This window comes from Meriones unguiculatus, chromosome 1 (assembly GCF_030254825.1).
Source record: "Meriones unguiculatus strain TT.TT164.6M chromosome 1, Bangor_MerUng_6.1, whole genome shotgun sequence".
NCBI lineage: Eukaryota > Metazoa > Chordata > Mammalia > Rodentia > Muridae > Meriones > Meriones unguiculatus.
In genome coordinates, this window is record NC_083349.1 from 25,644,338 (window position 1) to 25,664,715 (window position 20,378).

Below are 20,378 nucleotides of genomic sequence, written 5' to 3' on the forward strand. Positions count from 1 at the left end.
CCTCGCCCTAAAGAGCTCCATCTGTTCCTGAGATCCAGGACCTTTGATTTCATTCTCCGCCTGGAAGCCAGAGTTCCAGGCCATCGCCGAGTGGAGTGCAACAAGGAGCCAGCTAGCCTCTGTCTGAGCCATCTCTCCAGCCCAAGAACTGGTAATTCCATATGGGGGTCTCGGTGGCATCTTCACTATAGGCACCCATTTTGAAGGACTGAACTCTAGAGAGTGTCCTGTGCAGCAGGCCCTCACCAACTGCTGCCTGCCCTGATGTGGGAACTGTGAGCCTAGAACCCTTTATATTGGCCCCCCGGCGGACACCCCGCACTGCCCGGCTGTTCTGAACACTCTGAGGCCTCTCCAGCAGCTATAGAGAACTGCCCCATCTGCAGCAGAAGACACACTCCAAATGGCCTGCCCTAGCCTGGGAGACAGTTCCCCAAGCCAGACAAGCCTCTTGTGAACTCTGACTCTGCTGTCATTTTCACCCAGCAATGGGAAGCCATTCCCTGACGGCCCAGCTGAAGGCTTGTGATTGGCGCAGGTCACAGTCCTTCATTTGCTGAGGAACTGTGTGTGGCTGGCGTAAATGTGGTCCTTCGTTTATGTGGAAATCTGTACTTTAAGGCCTGAGTGTGTGTGTGTGTGTGTGTGTGTGTGTGTGGCTTTCCCCACAGTTCCTACCTCGGGAGAGCAAAAGGGCCCCCACAGCTGATGGGTGACCCTGAGCCATGCCAATAGGATCTGTTGGATGAGGTGATTTTGAGTGAATTTCCCCATCCTTTTGCCTCTCTGTGTTCTCCATGTTTTCTCTGGGGGAATACATCATTACGGAAATAATCAGAGCTGTGGGAGCTGAGGAGATGCCTCAGTCAGTAGAGGGCTTGCCTTGCAATGTCAAGGACCCGAGTTCGATCCCCAGAAGACATATAAAATGCCTGCTGCGCGTGGTGAAGAGAACTTTAAGGCCAATGCCAGGGAAGCAGAAGCACTGAGAACCCTGGGGACAGCTGGTGACCTGCAGGCCAGAGAGAGACCCCGTCTCAAAAAACAACGTGGATGGCCACTAAGGAGCAACACCCGAGGTGGGCTTCCAGCCTCTGCACACATGTGCATACACGCATGCGCCTTAGAATGCATAAATGTGCTCACATGGGGAGTGGGGGAAAATAAGGCTGCCACACGTCCTGTCATTTCTTGTTGCTGTTGCCACCCGTGGGGCCGCTCCAGCTCTGTCTGCACTTAGAGAATAGAGCTACAGAGAGCCGAGTTCACCCGAAAACCCCCAACTGGCAGGCAGGGAGCCACGCGTCCCAAGAGCCTTGGGAACACAGCCTCACCTCTGTGAGGAAGATCCACAGTGGGGCCACAGAGCCCCAGCCTGGGCTCACAGCTTTCTAAGACCAAGAATCCAGAGTTGATTTTATCCATTGTTCTTTCATACACATACCAAATCCTGTAAGCCCAGCTCCAAGGGATCTGACCTCTTCTGGTGGCTGCATTCAAGGACACGTACCACGCCCAGGCACATACATACACACATGAGGAAGAATAAACAAAAATAAATGTTCTTTGTTTTGTTTGTTGAGACAGGGTTTCTCTGTGCAGCCCTGGCTGCCCTGAAAATCACTCTGTAGACCAGGCTGGCCTCCAACTCATGGAGATCCACCTGCCTCTGCTTCCCGAGTATTGGGAAAAGAGGTATGCACTACCACTCCCAGAAAAATAAAATACTTTTGAAGAAGAATGTGAAGTACTTGGGGATAAAGCTAACAAAAATGCATCAAGATGACCTGCACAGCGAAAACTGTGAAAGCACCTCTGAAAGAAATGAAAGTTTAAACACAGCAATATTCTGTGTTCATGGACAGCCTCCCTACGATAACTATTCTACCAAAGTTGAGCTTTGGTTTAGTGTAGATCTCAGTCAATAGCCTGGTAGACTTTCGTGTAAAAAGGTGTAGACTAATTCTCAAAGTTTTATGGAGGAGGCCAGAGCTCAGTGATTAGAGCATGTACTGTTCTTCCAGAGAACCCAAGTTTGGTGCCCAGCACCCAAAGCTACAGTTCACAACCACCTGGATCTGCACCAAGGATCCAATGTCCTCTTCTGGCTTCTGTGGGCTCATGCCCACACTAAATAAAAAGAAACCTTAAAAAAAAAAAAAACATTATGAATACAAAGAATCACCTAAATCCTAGAATCAACAAAAGGTAATTAAAAAAAAAATGAATTTGGAAAATGTATATCATCTGAGTTCCACACACACCTGCATTTTGATGGCGCTTACTCTACACCACAGTGGCTGACAGGCGGTACAAACGTAAGGCTAGGCATGTCCACGGAACAGAACAGACCTGTGCCTCGAGGTTCAGGTGGTGCTGTAAGAAGGGACTGAAACAGGTCAGTAAGAAGGGAGAGTCTATTAGATGAAGCACTGGGGCAGCAACCTTACCATGTGTGCAAACAAACGAAAAAGGAAGGTGGGGAGAGGAGGACAGGAGGACCGAGAGAAGGGAAACTCAAACACGGGTGTGCACGTTGGGAAGACACGTGTGCGCAGAGAGGTCCGTCTGTGTTTTCACATGCTGATTTCAGCCCCTTGGGATCTGGATACCATCCCGCCGTGGAGAATGTTTTAATGTTGAACTGTCTCCTGCAACCATGTGATTATAATCCCCAATTATTCCTGACTGGCTGATTAAAAGGCCTACACCTGGGCAAGGCAGGAAGGAGGTAGGTGTTGTTAGGAAACGTACGAATGTTGGGAAGCATGCGCCTGTGGAGGTTACACGAGGGTTCACAAATCACACCACGAGATCGGTTCCACGTGGGAGGTTTATTAGGGAAGGGGGGTTGCAGAGAGAGAGAGAGAGAGAGAGGAGGAGGGAAAGAGAGAGAAGAGAGTAAGAGAGGGAGGGGGAGCTCCAGGAGTTCTTATAGGGTGACCCAGGGCATGGGCAGGTAATTCCAGGTGGTCTGGGTGTCTTCACAAATGCCGGTTTGTCGGGTCCCTTGGGGCTGGCCATAGAGGTGCCTGCTTACTGTCCCAACAGGTGTGGCTAAGGGTTCGTGGGTTTTGGGGACTGAAGGATCTTGGGAAGGAGACAGGTGAAACAAGGCTGCGCTAAACTCTATCAGGTGTCTGTGTCCTGTATTGATTGTGATAGCAGGTTAGATAATACCGTTGTAATAATTACAGGGCTAATAATAAACACTATTAGACCATAATTTTAAATTACCAACAAGCAGGGGCAGGGACAGGATGCGGGGCTGTGAAATGAAGCAGCAGAGACGGCAGGAATGTGTCTGCAAACCAGGATTTCCGAGCAATGATGCTAGGCCGGAGGGGCCTTGCTGACATTGCACCTTCTCTCCCTCCTTGGCAGTTGTTTCAAGCTGCCCTGGGACTGAACGCGTCAGGGAAACACAGTGCCGAGCTGTGAGCCCAACCCCAGCGGTGACATCTGAAGACACTCCTGCACCTCAGGCTCAGGAACCATTCGGGAAGACAGGCTGGGAAGACGGTAGGAGCCAGAGGTCGGGAGTTTGCGGGGAGATTGTTTCCTAACAATGTCAGAAGGAGCATCCGTAGAGCGTCACCAGCATGTCTGCCCAACCGTGAACCGAACCAGGACGACACCCACAGGCGCGCCAAACCAGATGGGGGAGAAACCGTCGGGCCACAGCCCTAGACATCCACAGAAGGGCACCCTGGTTATCTAATACCACACAGCAGGGCTGAAAACATACATGCAAGTGACATTACACACTGAGCAGGTTACAGTTGGAAATACATATGTGTATACATACATGCAAGCGGTAACAATGACTGAAGAGGCTGTGAATCTAAAAGAGAGCAAGGAGGAGTATGTGGGGAGGTGTGGGGGGGGAGAAAGGAAACGGAGGAATGTTGTAATTATATTCTAATCCCAAAAAATTCTTTAAAGTGAAAAGGAAAAAGACATCGCTAAAGCCAGAAATAAATAAATACATGGGAGATGCGAAAGGACACTGGGATGCCTCCAGCCGGCTTGCCGGGCTCTCCTTTTCAACCACCCTGGTGCCGCTGTCCCCACGCTGCAGAGAGACCTGGGTTTGTCTGTGGCTGCTTAGCTTGAGCTAGCCCCTCCGCGAGGCTCCTCTACACGGCCCGGCGCCCCCAGCTCCAGCCAACTGCACGCGCGCGGCGTGGTGACCCCGGGCTGTCCCGCTCTCTCCTCTCCACGCTTGGATTGAGTTCATTGATTGTTCAAACCTAAGATCTCCGGGCTTAAACGGGAGCCCTCGGAATCTAATTAAAATCTCGCCAGCCACAAAGCCGGTGTCCTCCTGGGAGATTTCCCCCTCTGCATTTCTAAGCCCGAGCCCTCGATGGTCAATGAGCTTCAGCTTTTTTCCCCTTCGGCGGCAGCGGTGCTGTATGGAGTCACGTGTCTGGGCTCTAGGTCTTCTCCACCTGAGGCGATCAGCCCCCGTCAGCCTGCTGGGAGCCTCTCGCAACTACATCTCAGCGCCAAGGTCTCCCCCAGAACCAGCGAAGCCAGCCCTACAGCGAGCAGACATCACAGGCAGCGGGCTCATTAGAGCCCTGGCAACAGCTGGGCTCTGGGTTGGGCCCAAACTCCGGGTCTGCAGTCTGTCTTTCAATCAGATTATTAATGCCCAGAGCAAACCAAAACGGATTCGAATTTCCCAGTGAAATTAGAGGTTCCGATTTTCCTTTTTAAATCTGTATTGACTGTTTCCTTTAGTGATATCTACGGCTCGGAATCAATGTCGAGTGTTCTTTCTTGTGTTGTTTTTAGGAGAGTTCATAGAGGCCCTGTGGGGAGGGGAGGGGGGGAGATATGGAAGGTTAGCATGGGTTGGCATGGTGTGTGCGTGTGAGGTGTATGTGGGGTGTGTTGCTGTGGAGTGTAGGGTGTCGGTGTGGTATGTGGTGTGTGTGATTTGTATGTGTGTGTGATTTCTGTGGTGTGTGTGTATATGGTAGGGGGGGTGTATGTGAGGTGCGTGGTGATGGAGATCCAACCCAGGACCCCATGCATGCCAGGAAGGCATTCTTCCCACTGAACCACAGACAGACAGACTCAGGCACTCACCCAAGGGCAAGCCTGACTCCCAGACAGCTCTGGGCACTTCCTGCCCTGCATGGCTCCTCACGGAGGCTCCTGAATGAGTCACCGTAGAGAAAGAACTTCCTGCCGTCACTGTGAAAAGCCCGCCAGAATCTACCAACCAAAAGCTTCCCCGAATCAAATATTACTCAGTTTTCCACAAGCTACTTGAGCTTCCTCAGTTCTGGTACCCAGGAGGGTCCTTGAGCCAAGCATTCAGAGGATGTCTGCAGCAGAGGGCGGTTCACCCACCCCAGAGGCAGGTCCAGGCAGGCATCAGCAGGAAGCACTGGGCTGGGGACCTCCAGGTGTAGGGGGAGGAAGCACAGGCCTCTGACCCAGCAATTATGCCCACAAACAGCTGTGACGTGAAGCCAACTTTCAAGGCCCCAGGAAACTGATGGTCAGTGAAGCAAGTGCTAAGGATGAACAGTTTCTCAGCCTCCACAGCTTGGTACTGACAAGATTCGATGATAAGAAGGTTGGTGTGGGCCCCTGAGATGGCTCAGCAGGTCAAGGTGCTTACCACCAAACCTGCCAACCTGAGTTCGAGCCCCAGGACCCACGTGGTAGGAGAGAGCTGACTCTACAAGCTTTTCCTCTGACCTCCGTGTGGTAAGAAATAGATGGTCATGGTGTATTTTCAGTGTGAGGGGTGTTAAGAGTTCATCAGAGTTACAGAAGAACAGGAGACCCTGGGCCCCTCCCCCCAGCTCCTGCTTGTCCTAGAACCCTGAAGGGTGAAAAGTTACAGGCCTTCAGCTCATGATCATGAAAAGGGGGGCAGCCTAAGCCCCAAGTTATTTATTAGAAAAGATTTTGTGCCCCAAACCAATGAGACGGGGGACTGGATAAGAGAGCAAGTGCCAAACTTTGAGTGAGAAGAAGACAGGAATTTCTCATGATCTGGGGACCTGTAAAACCACACTGGCCAACCATTTCTGCCTTTCTGTCCTGGTGTCCCTCTCCGGAGAATTGCAGAGTACCCAGGTTCTGTTCCCAGCACCCATCAGTAACTCCATTTTCTCGGGATCTGATGCCCTCTCTGGCCTCTGAGAGCACTGCATGCAGGTGGAGCCCAGACATTTGCAGGCAAAACACCCATACATATAAAGTAAAATAAAAAAACAAAATCTTAAAGCCACTTTGTTTTCTCTGGTCTCTTAAACTTGTTATCTTATTTCTAACAAGGCGCAAGCACACACGGAGAGAATAAATAAATGTAATAAAAAAAAATAGCATGAAAAGGAGTGCAGCTGGCCATGCCCTTGGAAGGAAACAGACACTGTGCTAGGCAGGATTCTTTAGAGAAAACGGAGCCAGAGAGAGCGTGCTTGTGTAATAAAAGGAGATTATTGGCCCGGCTTACATGATAGGGGCCAGGGAGCCCGGCAGTGGCTATCGGCACCCTGGGAGCTGGAGGATCAGGTTCCCAGTCCAGGAAACCAGTGGCCGAGGCCGTCTCACTTCAAGGCTGGAGAGTGACTCACTGGGGTCTCGGTGAAGGGCTGAAAATCTGGTCTCCCCCTGCTGTAACAGCAGGTGACGTCAGCAGGACTGGAGGTGCCTGCCCCGCCACCCTCCTGCCCGTTTCTCCATCCAGACAGTTGCACCAGACACCCAGCTGTGCCTGCCAGCCACAGGCATCTCTTTGTGTGTCCACGGTGACATCTGGGACCAGTCTTTAGAGCCCAATTCACATGGCACAGAGAACCCCAGGCAAGCCCCTATGCACGCTTATTCAAATGGATCACGGGACAACAAAATGCAGGAGCATGTCCCACTAAGCTCGGGGCAAATGGTTTTGTGATGCACACCTTGTACCCCAGCATTTGGGAGGCAGAGGCAGGGGGTCAGGAGTTCAAAGCTGTCCTGCATAAAGACACGCAGATGATGGCCGTGGCGGGCATGGTCATCCAGAAGAGGCAAGACCCACAAGGCAATTCCTGCCCCTCCCGTGACTACTGAAGTTCCAGCCGCCCAATCTGCCTTCTAGACCACAAAGGATAAAAAGAGGAAAAAAAAAAAAAAAGCCTCCACCCTGGAACCCTACCCACCACCCCAACCCCTGCCGGAGGTCATGGGACACGCCCTGCCACAGGAAAGCTGCTTGAGGTGTGTTTTCACTGGGAACACAGTGGGGGCTGCTGCTGAGAAAGGAGAAGATGAATCCTGGCTGCAGCCCCATTCCTGACACACACACCAACCCGTGTCTGGTCTGGCGATACAGAAACGAGAACCTTTGGCAGAAAGCATTCGACGTGACAAATTGACAAGATAAACAGCATGTACTAATCTCACATCATGCACCTGCTTGTGTCTAACAAGTGTGTGTGTGTGTGTGTGTGTGTGTGTGTGTGTGTACATTCATAGATGGGCATATTTAAATGCTTTCACATGTGTATGTTTTGCATATATGAATGCACATATATGTAAGCATGTGTATGTGTGCGTATGTGTAAACGTGTGCATGTCTGTGTGTAAATGCATGTATGTGTATATAGCAGTACATACAGAGATATCGATATCTATGGGTTTCCCCCTAAGGACTGAACATGGCATCTCAAGAAGGCAAGTGCTTTCCCACTCAGCCGAGAGTGGGGGCAGAGAGAAGCTCCTCCTACATTGCCCAAGCTGACCTCAGACCCTCAGTCCTCCTGCCTCAGTTTCCCCAGTACCGGGATGGCGAGAGTGCTACACACGCCTGGTTTGAGGAGCAAGTTCAGAGCTATTAGAAGATCTGCTTCTGTCCGAGTGACACAGTTCACAAGCTTGAGTTACGCCATGCTGGCCAGCGCACAGGCGATGTGTGCTCTCTCTAAGTGCTTATGGAGGCAGACGAGCTGACAGTTTGGGTGATCAGAGAAAACAGGGAGGGACCTCGCCTTGGAGCTGTGGGGGTGCGGCACGGCAGCGAAACTAGAAAGCCACATTGGTTTTTATTTTCGTTTTATCCCCACTCATTCAGAGAGGAGAACTCGAATAGCCTGCGATCATAAAGGAACCTGCAAGTAAGTGACAAAATATTTAGAGCCACACTTCTACTCAAGTGTCGCTTCTCAAAACCGGTGGGATGCAGTGCGCGCATGGGGAGGTAGTTCTAAATTCACACCCTTAACTCTATTACATTAAGAAAGAAAAATAAAACAAAGAAGGGTGGAAACCGGCTATAGTGCTCAATCCGGGGACCTGGAAGAGTATTAAAGATAAAGAAATAATATTAAAGGGATTCCTTTTAGCAAAAAGAATTAACAACTGCAGAGATGGCCCAGTGGTCACATGTGCTGGCTGCACTCCCAGAGGACCTGAGGTTGAGTTCAAGGCACCCGTGTTGAGCAGCTCACAATCAGCTGTAACTCCAACTCCAGAGGATCCGTTGCCCTCTTCTGGCCTCCACAGGCACCCACACACATGTTACAGACACACACACACAAGAAGAGATAGATCCTGACAGTCCTTTTCTGTGATTTGAGGTCTGCCCTGAACTCACGCTCCCTAGAATCACCCTAAAGGTCAGTACCGTCTCGGTGCCAGCCCGTTCCTGGTGGAGGAGCTGGCCTAGCCTGTCTTATCTCCAATAAAGCCTGAAACCGCCCTCCCCCAAAAAAGAAGAAGAAATAGATACTTTTTAAAAGAATTTATTGATAAAACGGGGGTTTAAAGTAGGGGGTTATTTGATGTGAGGTGGACTGTTTTCTCTGGGATTCTCTTCCACATGGGGTCACCAGTAATCTGAAGGAACACAGGTGGCTCCCAGGTTGGACAGAGGAAACCAAGCTTACAGTCCTGCTGTCTGTCCGGTCCCTTCCTGGATCTGTTTTTTCCTGGTCCCACTCGAGAGCGTGAGAATGATAGCGCTGTCTCCGAAGGACAGGAGTGGGGGTGGTTGCCATGGGTACATGGGTGGAGGTCAGAGGGCAAGTTGTAGGAGTCGGTTCTCTCTTTTCACCATGTGGGTTCCAGGGATCAAACTTAAGCCATCAGGCTAGCGGTAGGAGCCTTTACCTGCTGTGATGCTATTCTTGGTGTCAACCTGGCTACATCTGGAATTAACTAAAACCCAAGTGGCCAAGTGCATCTGTGAAGGATTTTTTTTTTTCATAATTAAATCATTGAAGTGGGAAGACCCACTGTTAATCCAGGACCTTAGGGGTGGGGGAAAATCCACTTTAATCTGGACCACACCTTCTGCTGGCATCTTATATAAAGGATGTGGAAGAAGGAAACATGATCTCTTTGCCCGCTTGCTCTTGCTCTCACTGGAAAGTCCATTCCTACACTGGCATTAGAGCCTACTTCTCCAGGATTCTGGTGTATATTAAAGACTAGCTGAGACAGCCAGTCTCCAGACTGAAGAACTACTAGATTCTTAGACCTTTCATTGGTAGACAGCCATTACTGGACTAGTGTACCATTCTAATAAATCGAAAGAAAGAGAGAGAGAGAGAAAGAAAGAAAGAAAGAAAGAAAGAAAGAAAGAAAGAAAGAAAGAAAGAAAGAAAGAGTGTGTGTGTGTGTATTCATTCTATACATTATGTTCCTTCAGAGAACTCTGGCCTAATATACCTGCTGAGCCATCTCACTGACCCATTGTTTTATTTCTTAAATGATATACAAAGTCTGCAAAAGAGAAGATAGCATGTATCGGGCACCTTAAACCCCAACAATCAAACCCCTATTCCTTAAAGACTAAATAAAATAAAGAAACTTCCAGCAAGTCAAGTTAAAGCTTAAAGAACAGGCATAAGCAGTAGGAACCAAGGAGAGTGACCTACAGACGTGCAAAGCCCGTTAGACAAGATGGTGTAGGAGCTTCTGGTGGTGAAGGTTAAGCCTTAGTTGCACAGGTTTTAAAATAACAGAAAAGGCAGATTCCACTTATTTTAGGAGGGAGGCCTGACTGGCTTGCCAGCTGGATAGGTCCTGCACATGAAAATAAAATTACAAACAATTCTACTTTTAAACACAGATTCAGAATCTTAAGTAAAACATGAACGAAATAAATTCAGTGTGATGCGCTTTCGAAATATGCACATCAGAACGAGGCTGAGATTAGCGCAGGCCTGCAAGCACCAATTTTAGAAAAGTATTTAGGAAGACTCTCAGAGATGTGATTGGGAGACCGAGGCAGGAGGAGCTTCAGTTTGAGGCTGGCCTGAGCTACGTAGTGGGACTGGGAGAGAGGTGGGAAATCCCTATCTCAGTAGGTGAAGACAAACATGTAAGAATGTGTCATGTTTGGGGCTGGAGAGATGGCTCGGCAGCTGAAAGCCCTGGCTGCTCCCCCAGAAGACCTGCATTAAGGTCATGGCGGCTCACAACCATCCCTAACTCCGGTTCCTGGAGATCTGGCATTCTCATCTGGTCTCTGAGGGCACCAGTGGATGGGGTGCACTCACACATAAAATAAGAATAATTTAAAAATTTCAGTGTAATGTTTATTTATGATATGAACCGAAAATAGGACAGAATTCCTTGAGTTTAGTAAAAGTATCTATTAAAACCCCATCACAGGGGGCTGGGAGTGTGGCTTAATGGTAAAGTACCTACACAAGGCTGTGAGTCCAGTCCCTATCACCGAAGAACAAAAAAATAAAAATAAAAATAAATAAATAAATAAATAAAAATTTGTGCTGGAGAGATGGCTCAGAGGTTAAGAGCACTGGCTGCTCTCCCAAAGGTCCTGAGTTCAGTTCCCAGCCGTGTGGTGGCTCACAACCATCTAAATGAGATCTGGTGCCCTCTTCTGGCCTGCAGGTGTACATGCAGTCAGAACACTGTATACATAATAAATAAATAAATAAAATCTTAAAATTTATAGCAGATAAAATGATTTGTAAAATATTTATCTGAAATTATGTGTATATAAGGGGAGGGAGGGTGTGTGCATGTGTGAGTGCAAATGTTCCCAGAGTCCAGACAGGGTATCAGGTCCTCTGAAGCTACAGACAGTCGTGAGCTAACATGTAGGCACTGGGAATCAAACTCGGGTCCTCTGCAAGAGCAACGTGTGCTCTTAACCACTGAGCCCTCACTCCAGCCCCCAGATCTTATATGTAATGTTAAAATATTTAAAGTACTGACATTACAGTTAATGGGGGGAAAGAGCCAGAAATTGATCCTTCATTCAACATTTGGCTTGAGGTTATTACCAACTCAATAAGACAAGAAAAAAAAAAAGTCCTGTAACAATGAATGGGGGGAAACCAACACATTGTGCTTCCTTGCTAATGGTATTATTGTTGGCATAAAAAGTCCAAGAGTTTCTAGAAACCTTGAAAAGACATAAAATTCAAGATGAATTGAAATACAAGATGAACGTACAGGGGAAATAGTCCACGATGTTCCTATGCCTGGCAATAGCCAATTAGGAGACACAAAGAAAGCACCACAGGAGCAGTAAAAACTAGCTGTGCAAGACCTTTATGGGGAACGTTAGAAAATACAACTGCAGAATGCAGATGCCTGGGTAAACAGAGATCTATGGCAGCTCGTGGCTGAAAAAGCTCAATTCCATAAACACATCAATCCTCTCTAAATTAACCCATAAAGTTAATGCAATTGCAGTCAAATTCCAACTAGGCCTGGAGAGAAGAATCCTAAAATGCAAATGGAAAAACAAGGTTAAGAGAAGCCAAGGCCGTCTCAAAGAACAAGGACAGGGCTTTCCCCACTAGGAATCTTACAAGCCTCTCGCTGACAGAATAACGGACAGTGTTGCAAAGACAAACGGATCCAGGATACAGAATCCAGCCACTCTATTTCATAAAATCTAAGACAAAATGGGCAGATAAAATAAATTGTACTAGGTCACTAGGGTGCCCATTTGGAACGAACGAAAGAAAGAAAGAAAGGAAGGAAGGAAGGAAGGAAGGAAGGAAGGAAGGAAGGAAGGAAGGAAGGAAGAAAAAGTTAGTTTTCTCTTTTTCGGATGCAGGGTCTCACTCTATAGCCTTTGCTAGCCTGAAAATTGCTATGTAGATGAGGCTAGCTTCCAACACCCAGAGATCCACCTGCTTCTGCCTGCTGAGTGCTGGCTGGATTAAAGATGTGCCTCCACCCCAGTGAGCTTTCCCTTTTCTTTTTATAAATCAGCTTGTAATGAGCTAGATAGAGTAAGGGCATTTTCAAACCCTGGATGTTTCGTGGTTCTCCTTTGCCATCTTCCCTTTCCTCTTGCTACCTCCCCCCTTTCCTTCCTCTCCCCCAGGCTCGTTTCATCTTTCCTGTCCTGTGCATCTTTTACCTAGCTCCCAGCAGGGCTCAGCTATACTTACACCTGTTTTTACATATACGCACATACGTTACAAGCCAGAATCCACATTTGAGGAAAAATGTGGTTTTCCTCTTTCTAAATCTGAGTCATCTCGTTTAATCTTGTACTTTCCGGGTACATCTGTTTTCCTATAAGTCCCATGGTTTCATTTTTCTTCATAGCCGAATGATCTATTTTGTGTCTAAGTACCACATCTTCGTCATCCATTCATCCACTGATGAACATCTAGGCTGGTTCCCTATTAGGTTTCAGCTTTGTATGGTTGTAGGTCCAAGGATGCCTAGACCGCCCCTGCTTCATATTGCTCACCACTGTGTTCAGCTGAACCCTCCAGGACATAAGGTCTGGACTCATCCTGATGAAACAGCAGGTCCAAGAACCAGGGAGTTAGTGTCCCAGAAGAGTGTACAAGGAGTGATGGGGAAGATTGACAAGACCAGGCCCCTCTGAAGGGAGGATGGTGAGATGTATCCTATACCGTTCTTGTGATGCCCTATGGCTGAGTCCCCGTTGCCCACCTCGGTCCATCAGCTTGTCCTTCTGATGACTCCTCCTCTGACCCTCTTACTATTTAACAGCTAAATCCAGTCTCAGGAGCGGCCCTTGACAAACCACACCAAGATAACAAAACATATACATACATGCATACACACACATGCACACACACCCACACACACACAAAAAAACATACAGAAGTTTCAGAGATGAAGAGCCAGTCATGTTCTGCATGGAAGAGTTTCTCACATGGATACTGGTTAGTTTTTTTTTGTCTACTTGACACAAACCTAGACCTACCTAGGCAGAAGGCATCTCAACTGAGGAATCTCCATCTCCACAGGTTGGCCTGAGGAGCACTGCCTTGGCTAATGATTGGTGTGGGAGGATCCTGCTCACGGTGGACAGTGTCACTCCTGGCCAGGTGGGTCTGTAAGCACTGGGAACAGGATGCAGGGAATGTGGGAGATCCTGAGCGCCATTCCCAGCCCTGCAAGAGAAAAATCAATAAACAAATGACAGGCGTGGGTGTGGTACCAAAAGCCTTTTATCCCAGCTCTTGGGGAGCAGAGGCAGGCTGGTCTGTGTGAGTTCAAGGCCATCCTGTTCTAAAGAGCAAGTCTCTCTCAGGAGAGCCTGGGCTGCGCAGGGAAACCCAGTTTCAAAAACAAATTAATCAACAAACAAATAAATAAACAGGAAGTAAACTCTAGCACACGCGACAGCTCTACAGGTGACGTCATGCTGGAAGAGATAAGCCAGTGAGAGGACAACGACGGTGTGAGGTGCCTGGAGCCAGCAGTCAGACAAAAGGCGGGGTGATGCCAGTCAGGGGTGGAAGGCTGGGTGACCTGAAGTTAGTGTTCAGTTCGGGCAAAGGTGCAAGTTTTGGACATAGTTGCACGGCTTAATACCACCCCTGAACTAAGCTGGGCAATGGCGGCACACGTCTTTGATCCCGGCACTCAGGAGGCAGAGACAGATGGATCTCTGAGTTTGAGGCCAGCCTGGTCTACAGAGCAAGTTCCAGGACAGCCAGAGCTACACATAACAACAACAATAATAATAATGCCATTGAACCATATGTTCTAGCTAGTTGAATTGGCCAATTTATTTTTTTTTTGAAGTTGTGTTTATTTCATGCGAGCATGTGAGTGCCTGCATGTACGTATGTCTCTACAACATGTGCACACCTGGTCCCTGAGGAGACAGAATTGGGCATCAGACATCCAGAACCGGAATTATAGGTCATTGTGAACCGCCATATGTGGGTGCTAGGAACCAAAGCTGGGTCCTTTGCAAGAGCAGCAAGGGCTTGTAACCTCCTAGCCATGCCTCTAGCCCCCTAATGGTTAATTATATGTTGTCTGCATTTTATCACTGTTTTGTTGTGAGGGGCTTGTGTGTGTGTGTGTGTGTGTGTCTTAATTTGAAATAATTTATTTTTATTATATATACACATGTGCATCTATGTGCCCTGGATCTCCTGGAGCAGGGAGTTATAGGCCGTTGTGAGCCTCTGATGTGGTCGCTGGGAAGCCAACCCCAGTGCCCCTGAAGTTCGCCCTTAACGGCTGAGCCATCTCTCTAGCCCCCAAGTTTGTTGTTGCTTTTTAAGGGAAATAAGTGAATAAACGCATATTGATCTGAAGAGAGCTGAAGGCCTGTGCCGAAGATCTGCCCAGAAGGCCGAAGGAACCTGGTGGGAACTGTAGCTGTTAGTAAGAATCTTGCTGTGTCTCTGTGGAAGGCAGGTCCCCTCAGGGGCCAGGAACTGTGGGCATAGAAAGCTTAAAGACGTGGAGGCACAAGGCAGACTGCTCATGAAGACGGGGGCATGAACAGAGGGCCCTCTCTCTGCTCGAACCTGGAGGCAGGGAGGGAGGGAGGCAGACTCTATTATTCCTCAAACCCCTTCTTAGAGAAAATCCGGAATGACAAGCTTTTGTGCTGCATTATGTACACTGTGAGCAATGTCCAACGCCAACAGAACATTGTAAAATATGCAAAGGAAAATGCACAAGCACGGCCCACACCCCTCAGAGGTCAGTCCGCAGAAGCTTACTCTGGCTGAGGGCAAACGCGAGATTTTGAAGATAAAAATTTCAAAGCAATGGTGGTGAAAAGGCCAAAATGCTATAAAAGGCTAGCTTCCAACACCCAGAGATCCACCTGCTTCTGCCTGCTGAGTGCTGGCTGGATTAAAGATGTGCCTCCACCCCAGTGAGCTTTCCTTTTTCTTTTTATAAATCAGCTTGTAATGAGCTAGTAAATAGTATATAGTAAATGCTTGTAGTCTCAGCTGCTTGGGAGGACAAGGCAAGAATTGCTGTGAGCCCACCAATTCAAGGCCAACTGAGCAACATAGTGAGATCCCATCTCAAAAACAAAAATGTAGGAAGCATTTAGAGAATTAAAAGAAGCTATGTTTAAAGAATCGATGAAAAAAATATGACAGCAAATATATACGGGAATATTAAAGACTCCAGCAAAAGAACCATATAAAATATCCAGAGCACTAGCATTGGATTTGATATAAGTGCTATAGGAGTGCTTATTCTTATCAACATTTTATTTATTTGGAAGTCCTGGGGCTTGAACTGTAACAGGCCCCAGATCTTGGTAGATCCAGACAGCTTAGCACAACTGACTCCATTCAAGATGTAAAACTCAGCATCCAGAAAGCACCGCCTGCCAAAACTAAAACAAGGATCGAATTCATCAAAACTGTAGTTCTATGAAGTCTCTAAATGCACTAAGCTGCTCTTTGGCTTTCCGTAGTTCTGCTTCTGGCTCACTGTGCCTCTCAACTCAGTGTGTCAACCCAGAAACGCAGGGTTTTGTGTTTAAAAGCTCATCCTGAGAAAGGCTCAGCCCTACACTGGGATTCCCAAGTACACAGTATAGTCACTGGCTGGCTTGTGAAGACTGTCCATTGGCTTGAACTCTTGTCCAAGCAGCCTTCTCTGGTCAATACCCCACAGTAGAACTTGGGTTTCGCAGATGCTAGGCAAGTACCCCATCATTAAGCCACCAGCTTAAACAAACATATTTAAGATACTTCAGGACATCTGAGGTACAAGATGTTTGATAAGTCACCATGAGCTTTGCAACAATCTCAAGGTAAAGATGGTGAACTTATTCTTTCCCGGTGAACTTATCAATGGTGCATTAATTTTATCTAGATAAAACTACTCACAACTAGGTGATACTTTTAACATAGTATAAGGTCAGAGTAACCAGAGATAATGCCATGCTGACTTCAACAGTTTGTAAGAGTTTAATTTTGCTGTCTTCATCAGCATTTATCAAGAATGTTTCTACAACTTTCAAACAATTAATATTATATGAAACCAAAATATATTCTGACACTATGAGGCAAACATTAATACAAATTATTAACTGAATTATAATACTCGTGAACTTGCAAGATATTAATGTGTGTGTGTGCGTAGCAAGCATATTTTCATTTGAACAATAACATGATGATGATTGGTTAGTATCAATGTTTTTTTTTTCTAATTTCGTAGTGGCTAACTACTTTAGACAGTTTATTGGTTTTCATTGTTTTGATTCTTTGTATTGTCATAATAATAACATTTAATAAACTATCCTTTTCATTTTTAGTAAGAACAAGATAACGCTATAGAAACACTAGCTTTTCATATACTTCTTGAAATTGTGTAATGGCTTTAACTTAACAAGGTTATAAATTTGCATTTCTCAAACGAGAGAGAGACCCACTTGTGCTTGTGGACCTGGATGTAAACGCTCAGCTACTGCTCCAGCACCATGCCTGCCTGCCGCCATGCTCATTGCTGTGATGGTTGCGGATTCTAACCCCCAGGAACCTGAGCCCTCACATTAAGTTGCCTTGGTCATGGTGTCTCACCGCAGCCATTAAAAAGTAACCAAGACACAGAGTCTTCACTCTAGCACCCCCTGCTGGGCATCTGGGACCTACAGAGCTACAGAGAGAGGCTTTTCCCACCCAGCCCTCCTCTCTTCCCACCTTCCTTTCATACCCTCTTGCTCCTGAGAGTGTCCCCAGCCCACTCCTGCCCCTCCTTCTCATTACCATTCACCGGTGTGACCCCCTTGCCCTTCTCATTCCATCTCCCCACAGCACCTGAGCTGACAGGGCTCTACCACCGTGTGGTAGCTAGAGGCCATGGGGATGCTCCTCCTAGCAGGTGAAGGTGTCTCCCCCAAAAGATGTTGAAGTCCTGGGAGCTGACCACATAAAATGAGGGCGTCTCTAACCCTACACAACTGTGCCCGATGCAAGCGCAACATCTGGACAGAGGCAGACAGGTGCACAGAAGGAGCATCATGGGAGGAGGATGGTGAGTATCACAGCAGGGCATCGGCAATTCAAAGGATACAGCAGATTGCCAGGGAACTACCAGAGAGAGGAGAGGCACAGAAGAGCAGACTCTCCCTCAAAGCACCCAAAGGCCACCCACCCTGCAAACACCCTCACTTTAGACTCACCCCAGAACCAGGAGTCAGTGTATCCCTGTTCAAGTTCCATTGTGTGTAGCCCTTGGTGCAGGGCCCCACTGTCCTGTGCGGTCTCTGCATGGAGGGGCCCACACTTGTGGGGCCCTTCTCAGTTGAAGGGCTCTGAGAGCAAGGACAGGTTCAGGTTTGAAAGCTGGACAAGGGACTCTTGCCTTCCCTTAGGCGTAACTGGCCCTGGTCTTCAGCTCATTATTTTCTTCTTTCCTTCCTTTCTCATTTAAAAATGTGTGTGTGTGTGCACGCGTGCATGTAGGAGCACGGGTGCCAGGACCTATTACGGAAGTCAGAAGATGGACTGTGGATTTCAATTCTCTCGTTCCATTATGCCTGCAAGGCACACACACACACACACACACACACACACACACACACACACACGGTTCTTAGACCTCTGGAGAGGTGTCCTTAGGAAGGATGAAGGTAACTTCCCTAAATCCACTAATAATTCTTGAGAGACCTGCAAAAGCTTGAGCTCCGTGCTGTGGGGGATGTGATTGCTCAGCACTATGTATGTTCCCTCCATCGCCTTCCACCTTGAGTGCGGATAGCCAGGGGAGGCCCTCTCTGAGCTGTGAGCTTTGGACTTGAAGCCTTTGAGACTCCTCCCAATAGACGTCAGCCTCAGGTGTTTCCTCCCCGAAACGGCAGGCAGGCCCACGGATGCAGCAGAGCTCTGCAGCCTGGGGACTCGGCCACCCCCATCCTGCTACACGCTTTCTTCTGTGGGAGGGAGGGTTTCCTCAAGCTAAGCCAAGAACCCCTCAGATCCTGTCAGTGAAGATCAGACCACCCCATCTCCCTAGTCTGCATCTCCTGTAACCCCACCCCATAACCCTTAAATACCAAGAAACTGCCTTACATTTCATTCTGAATTTTGTTCCTGGGCCGTTACAAGTGGTAGTTTGGGTGGCTGTTCTGACACGCTATGCCAGGGACCAGCCAGCACTGGTCCCCTCAACAGTAGTCACCAGAGAGGAGTCCATCTACAGAGCCCCACGTCAGCTCCGCTATCCCGGGACCCATCAGCTGAGAAGGGTCTCGAAGGTGTAGCTGGCTCTCTGTGCAGGCATGCCCTGCACACCGAGGGCCACACAGAATGGACCCCTACCTTCGACTGCCCCGAAGCGGAGCCTGGGATCAGGGCTTGCAAGAGGATGGCCGGTCGGGGGTCGGGACAGGTCCCCAGAGGGCCAGGGCAAAGGACAGGGAAGGAAGAGGCTCAACAAACGCTACGGATCATCTCCTTCAGAGCTAGTGTTGAAGTTTAATCCCCATTATGAAAGATTAAGAGATACAGGGCTATGCCCGCCCGAGTGGATTAGTCCGCTCCTGGGATTAGTGGGTTGATGAGTTAATGGGTTATCTCCAAAGTGGCCCTGTTACGGAAGCCAGCTCGCTAGATCTCGTGAGAACGCTGCCCCTCACCATGTGATGCCCCGTGCTACCTTGGGATTCTGCCAACAAGCACGTCATGGATGCATCCCCTTGACCTTGGACCAGAACCATGAGCCAAAATTAACTTCTTTTCCTGGTGGCTCACCCAGCCTGTGGAACTGTGTTAGCGGCAACAGAAAAAGACTAAGGCGGAAGGAAGGTGTTAAGTCAGAGTTAAGTCCAGCCCTGGGCAGATTCAGGGAGGCTCGGAAGCATCCGCCCTGCGCTAGATGTATCCAGGCCGGAAGGAGGTAACGGCTTCTGGGTCAGTGCACTAGTTAGCCACTGACTGCGGGCTGCACCCAGAGCCTGCCAGATGCCGTGGCTCTCAGTGGAGAGTCCTTCTCTACGGAAGGGAGATCGGGTTGGCATGCCGGGAGAATCTGCCAGACAGAGCACGTATGTCCCAGAGCGCAGCCGTCTCCTCTGCCGCCTCAGGCTTCTCCGCTGATCAATCACCATTCCACCGCCTCTGGTGCGTGTCAGTCACCCGTCCAACATGTCCCCAAGTCACAGGGGATACAAATCAAGTTCTGAGAGATGCCTCACTGTGCTGACACCCTCCTGGATTCCCGGGGGGGGGGGGGGAAGCTAAAAACTAAAAACCTTCCTGAGCCGAGCCCACCTCTGGGGTGCCACCCCGAGAGAGCGAGGGGGTCATCCAGGAGCCCCGTCTTGACGGCCAATTGGATTTGGAGCCACACGGCCTCCCTAAAGCCTCCGCCAGAATGATGTGTGTCTGAGGTTCCCCGGCTATCCCAGCCTGAGCTGGGCTGAGCCCATCTCTCCCTGCTGCCCACATTTTTCTCCACCAAACACTGCTCCTGCTCCCACCCTCCAGATCAGCGGTGTTACACGAGGAGCCCAAAGCCAGGAACCAAGTGGCCGAGAGCGCCATCTAGTGGGTAACAGGACAAGTCACTAGAAGGGATGGAAGAGTCAGGATTGTGGTCCTCCAGCCCCATGGCATGTACCAGGGAAGCCTAGGGCAAGGTGCTGGACTGAGAAGGAATTACAGGATAAAGGCAGGGAAGAAGGACCAAGGCCCTTCCTCGGGGGTGCCTGGAGTCCTGCCCCAGGTGCCGCTGCCTGCCGCTAGAGGTGCTGGCAGGTCACCCAGGGCACAATGGTCAGTTTCTGCCATCTCCTCTCTCTTCTGGAGCATTTAAATCTGGTTTTGGCTGGTTAGTCGGTTGATGTCTTGTTTTGAGGCAGAGTCTCATTTAGCCATAGCTGGCCTTGAACTCCTGATCTTCCTGGCCTCACCTTCCAAGTGCTGGGCCATCATGTACTACTAGGAGTCATATAAAAATCCATCTGGGAGCCCATCTCTCATCCACACTGCCACAGAGGCTGACAGCCAGTCAATCCTGGGGACCCATCAGGCTGTCCTCTGACCACCATACATACACTCTGAAGCATGAGCAATCACATGTACAGACACATACTCAGACCAGATAAATAAAAATGTTCTGTGTATATGTATTTTTTTTTTAATCCCATTTGGTTCTGTCTGCTTATTACAAGAAAAGCA

At 48.7% G+C, this 20,378-nt stretch overlaps 1 long non-coding RNA gene across 1 annotated transcript; it reads right to left on the reverse strand.

Moving 5' to 3' along the window:
• Positions 1 to 3,132: 3,132 nt before the first annotated feature.
• LOC132654678 (uncharacterized) lies at positions 3,133 to 17,949 on the reverse strand. Its single transcript, XR_009592353.1, has 3 exons — positions 17,381 to 17,949; positions 13,187 to 13,376; positions 3,133 to 4,820 (listed from the first exon to the last, which is right to left on the reverse strand). It is a non-coding gene; the product is annotated as an uncharacterized LOC132654678 (long non-coding RNA).
• Positions 17,950 to 20,378: the final 2,429 nt, after the last annotated feature.